The following is a 6,000-nucleotide window of genomic DNA, read 5'->3' on the forward strand; positions in this document are numbered from 1 at the left end:
CATCACAACCTCCTTTGTCTTACTCACAATGAGGGACAGGTTGTTAGTGCCACACCATTTCGCCAGCTGTGCCACTTCCTCTAGAATGTCCATAATTTAAAAAAACGTCCATTTGGATATATGTTTGACGGTTCGTGGACGCAGGTTCGTGGGACCTGCGCACCGACCCCCAGAATTTTTTCCAGACTCGCCGCCGGCGTCTGCCGGACCGCACCGGACGGCGGGACGACCCTGACATGTCCGGGGGCCCCTAGCCCCCCCAGGGGCCAAACGGGGGCCGAAAAAATTTCGGGGCCCCAAACTGCAGTTCTGCCCTTCGCCACAGGGTGGCGCACAGCTGTCCCAACTTAGGTTTACAACAGTGGCCTTCACCCAAATGGGGGGTGGACACTTTTTTGGTCCCACGAACACACTATTTGTCCATTTGATCATTATAGTCACGGAACGACCACGGGACCCTTGCGGACCACCGCCCGACCCCAGGCCCCACCCCCCCAGGTCCACGAAACCACTATTTGTCCATTTGACCATTATAGTGACGGAAAGACCACGGGACCCCTGCGGACCGGCCTCCCCACCCCCCTTGGTCCACGAAACCACTATTTGTCCATTTGACCATTATAGTCACGGAACGACCACGGGACCCCTGCGGACCACCGCCCCAACCCCAGGTCCATGAAACCACTATTTGTCCATTTGACCATTATAGTCACGGAACGACCCCAGGACCCCTGCGGACCACCCCCAGGTCCACGAAACCACTATTTGTCCATCATAGTCACGGAACAACCACGAAACCACTATTTGTCCAATTGACCATTATAGTAACAGAAAGACCCCTGTGGACCACCCCCCCCAGGTCAGGGTTAGGGAATAGAGTTAAATGCGAACTTGAGCCCATAGGATGGGGTGCACTTACTAAGGCTAGTAACAGGACTCTGAAATTTGGTATATATACTAATTAGAGGGCGCCCGATCGTTTGGACATAGTTTGGTAGCTCTAGCGCCACCAGGCGCCGAAATATGGTATTGCACCCCCAGTTCTCTTGTACATAGAATGCTGAAACTTGGTATATATACTAATTGGGCCGCCTCAAGTTGATTGAACTTGGTTTGGTCGCTCTAGCACCACCAGGTGTCAAGATATTGTACTGCACCCCCACTTGAGTTTCTCTTTACAGCTGGTCAGCCCTAGGCTTGGACAGGGTTTGTACAGTCATATGTGGGTGGGTGTTGGTGCAATGTGCTGTTGTGTGAGTGGTGCTAATCACCAGTAGAAGACTGGGCTCCAATTAAGGCCTGTTAGCCCCAGGCCACCGTCCCTGTGTGCTGTCCTAGTGGACCCAGGGGGGCTGGATACTTACGACTCCCCCAAGTGACCCTTCGTTAACACCGCAAGGTATCCCAGGTCAACCAAGAAGAGTTTGAGAGAAAAGGTCTGAGGCCATCTCAACAGCAGATCGGGGGTCAAACTGGCGGATGTACATTTCTGTACATCAAGCTTCTACCAGTTATTACCCCTAGAGTAATTGCAAGAATCAGACCGACATTATCCTTAGAGGAAAACCGCTGACTGCAAAAACTCCTAGGCTGTAATAGGTGAAGCTGGGCTGTGGAACCCCATTCATTGGAACACTTGTCTCATTCATGGTGAGTAACCTGTTCAATCCCACAATCCCCTGCTCTTCCTGGGTTTTACTTCCTGGTCGAATTTTAATACAAAAATCATGATTTCTACTGTTCTTTTCAAATCTTTTCTGAAATTTTAGATAGTTTTTCATTACATCACTGATAAAGTATCAACACTTAGATTTACACTTTTTTGATTTTTTGAAAACTCACCATCATGGAAACAAACGTGTACTTTAATTGGGTTAGTACAGTCCTGCAAGATTGAACTATCAAAGCTTTCTCCCAAAGTTTTCCATTTGGACGACTGAGAATGTCAGTGACACTCAGTTGATTTAGGTGCAATAACAGTCACCCAAAGGTTTCCATTTGGACGACTGAGAATGTCAGTGACACTCAGTTGATTTGGGTGCAATAGCAGTCACCCAAAGTTTTCCATTTGGACGACTGAGAATGTCAGTGACACTCAGTTGATTTGGGTGCAATAGCAGTCACCCAAAGTTTTCCATTTGGACGACTGAGAATGTCAGTGACACTCAGTTGATTTGGGTGCAATAGCAGTCACCCAAAGTTTTCCATTTGGACGACTGAGAATGTCAGTGACACTCAGTTGATTTGGGTGCAATAGCAGTCACCCAAAGTTTTCCATTTGGACGACTGAGAATGTCAGTGACACTCAGTTGATTTGGGTGCAATAGCAGTCACCCAAAGTTTTCCATTTGGACGACTGAGAATGTCAGTGACACTCAGTTGATTTGGGTGCAATAGCAGTCACCCAAAGTTTTCCATTTGGACGACTGAGAATGTCAGTGACACTCAGTTGATTTGGGTGCAATAACAATGAAATTTTTTTTTTTTTTGCTTGAGGTCGTAGGGCCTCTGCTGGTTCTGAGTGCTCTCAGAGGGTCTTTGGTAGGTTTAGTGTGGTCTTTGTAGGGTTAGGGTTAGGTATTAAAATTCTCCAAAGGTCAGGGTTAGGGTTAGGTATATGGGTAAAAACGAGTTTCATCCTCATTAATTCCACCCTCATTATAATATTGCATCTGATTGGCTAAAGCTTACATGGGCATATCTGGTGAAGCGTAGGCCCGACGTACATGTAAGTGGTATCACTGGATTCAGGAAGCTGTCATCTTTCAGGTCCAGAGTGCCCGTTATTATGTCCAGATAGATAGAGTCTGGTAAGTATAAGAAGTACAGGTCAAAGGTCACAGTCCACTTCAATCTAATGTTTAAAATGATTTGAATGATCTATAAGCATTTGTGAGCTAATTCTATGAAATGATTTAATTGACTTATTCTACGTACTTATTTTTCATCGATGGAGTGTGTTGTTAGATATAGAGGTCAAAGGTCACAGTCCACTTCAATCTAATGTTTAAAATGATTTGAATGATCTATAAGCATTTGTGAGCTAATTCTATGAAATGATTTAATTGACTTATTCTACGTACTTATTTGAATCCTTTCCACTTTTAACACATGCTATTTACATTGTCATCGTCTCATTGTATTTTTATCCAGGAGTACGTCGTATAGGTCAGTGTGGCCTAAATGATTGTTGTGCTGCAAACATATAAGTCTTTCTATACATTATATATGTACATGATGTTGATGATGAAACTAGGAATGATTTATGATTGTATTTTAATGCAGGGGTATATGCCGTAGGTCTGTGTTGCCCAGGTGTGTGTGAGGTAGGCTTAGTCGGTGTGTGTGTGTGTGTGTGTGTGTGTGTGTGTGTGTGTGTGTGTGTGTTGCGGATTAGTAAAGTTTAAGTGTTTGGATAAGAGATGAAAACCATTAAAGATGTTCTTTGCATAGTTTTGGGTCTGGCTGATTGTGTTTTGTGTTTGTGCTGCCCTTTAGAGTTCATATGTGTGGCCTTGAAAAGTTGTATTAGATAGACAGATGGATAGATAGATAGATAGATAGATAGATAGATAGATAGATAGACAGATAGATAGATAGACAGAAAGATGATAGATATAGATTTCAATCTTATAACTGTCCAGGCTTAGAAGATAAACTTTGGGGTTTTGAGGGCTATGGTTAGTGGGTTTAAGGGTTATCTTGGGGTTAACTTGCAACTAGGTATATGGGTAAAAACGAGTTTCATCCTCATTAATTCCACCCTCATTATAATATTGCATCTGATTGGCTAAAGCTTACATGGGCATATCTGGTGAAGCGTAGGCCCGACGTACATGTAAGTGGTATCACTGGATTCAGGAAGCTGTCATCTTTCAGGTCCAGTTAGGGTTAGGGTTAGGAATTAAAATTCTCCAAAGGTCAGACTAGTCTGACCTTGGTTGTGCGCTGGCCTACATTTCCACTGCCCGCTTTAGTGTCTGCTTGAATTCAGCCCCTCATCTCAGTGTCCACCAAAATTCATCCTATTTTTTGTCTGTGTATTCCGGATGTTTCCTCTTTTAGTTTTAAATTCAACAATTAATTAATTAAGGATATTTTAGTCTAAGGGAAAAATAATTAATTAATTAAGGGTATTTTGATCTAGGGGTAAAAAATTTTTATTTTTAGGTGTAAGGTATAAAAGGGGAATTTTTCCTTAGGGTTAGTGACCTTAGGTTTAGGGTCATGTGTGGGTCAAGGTTAAATAATTGTACCCCTTGGGGTAAACCGTCAGGTATCTACAATGCACATGGCCACTAAGTGGTAGGTTTAGGTGTCAGTCAGATATGTTTTAAATTAATGAATGAATTAATTAAAGGTATAGGGTTAGGATTAGAAAAAATCCAAGAGCTGAAACAGCGTCCAGCTCTGGTTAATGCTCAGTCCTTCGTACTCCTTCTGGCCGCTCTCTCGTCTCGGCTGAGGCCGCCCCCACGGCATGAGCCCACCACCCCACAACCGATAAACTTGGTCTTTTATTATTGAACCACTTTAATTTATTCGGGGTAGACAGAGTAGGTTTAGGTTGGATAGGGGTAAAGTTATGTGTCTGGGGGGTAGGATTAGAAAGAATCCAAGAGTTGAAGCAGCGTCCAGCTCTGGTAAATGCGCAGTCCTTCGTACTCCTTCTGGCCGCTCTCTCGTCTCGGCTGAGGCCCGCCTCACGGCATGAGCCCACCACCCCACAACCGATAAACTTGGTCTTTTTATTATTGAGCCACAGATAGTGAGATTTTTAAATGTATGAATGAGTATTATTTTTTAATTATAAGTGTTATTTATTAATGTTTTTATAGGTATTATTTATTAATCCAACCTCCCTACTAAGGGTAGGTTTTAGGTATTTATTAATATTTATGGATAAAATTTGTTTGGGTAATTTATTCGGGGTAGAAAGAGTAGGTTTAGGTTGGATAGGGGTAAAGTTATGTGTCTGGGGGGTAAAACGGGTAGGTTTAGGGATGGTGAAGGTGTCTCCATAAGGGGTAAAATGGGTAGGTTTAGGGATGGTGAAGTTGTCTCCATAAGGGGTAAAATGGGTAGGTTTAGGGATGGTGAAGTTGTCTCCATAAGGGGTAAAATGGGTAGGTTTTGGGTATGTTAGTGGTATGTCTGTATAATATAGATATGTCAGTTATAATATAATATAAAAAATAAAATAATAATCTCACTCTCTTAAAGGACAGGAATACAATTCTCCATGGCTCTCCACTATCTCTTAGGCCTCATTCAATCCTCTTGGATACAACGTGTTGAGTCTGTTTATCCAAAACCCTTCTGCTCTTAGTCTGTCCCGTAGACTCCACAGAGGGTTAGTTTGTAGTACAGTTGCTCTAAGAGAGGGGAGACCATGTACTAAGAAATGTTGGATCAGAAACCTCCGTTTGTGTATTTTATGGAGGATGTTATGAGTGTGCTGATATATTCTCGTTCTCACCTCATTTTTAGTCTGTCCGACATACTGTTTTTTGCACTTTGTGCAGAAAATTAGGTAGACACAATTTCGGGTGTCTGGAGAGAGAGTTCTGTCGACCTGATAAATTTGTTTCGTGGTTACATTTTTTATCCATTTTAGAGCCAGATAGTATTTGCACGGTCTTCGTTTTCCGATTTTGCTTTTAACTTTACTTTGCACTAAAATATCTAATAAGTTTGTGTTTCTTTTGTACGCCGCGATTGGTTTATGTCTTTGTAAAATCTCTGTGTCCTCTAAAGATTTGGAGAAATTTTGTTTGATAGCCGAATTGAGTTGTTTACTTTGGAATGAATAAAAGGCCACTAAAGGCACTATTCTTGTTTCCCCAGTTTGAGTTGGCGGTTTGGGGTTATTTATGGATTTAAGGAAGTTTCTGAGGACTGATCTTAAAAATCCTCTACTGTATCCTCTATCTTTCAGTGCTTTAAAGAGTACTTTTGTGGCTTTTATGAACTCATTCTCTTCCGAGCAGATTCGATGGA

The sequence above is a fragment of the Onychostoma macrolepis genome, chromosome 09 (genome assembly GCF_012432095.1).
Source record: "Onychostoma macrolepis isolate SWU-2019 chromosome 09, ASM1243209v1, whole genome shotgun sequence".
Classification (NCBI taxonomy): Eukaryota; Metazoa; Chordata; class Actinopteri; order Cypriniformes; family Cyprinidae; genus Onychostoma; species Onychostoma macrolepis.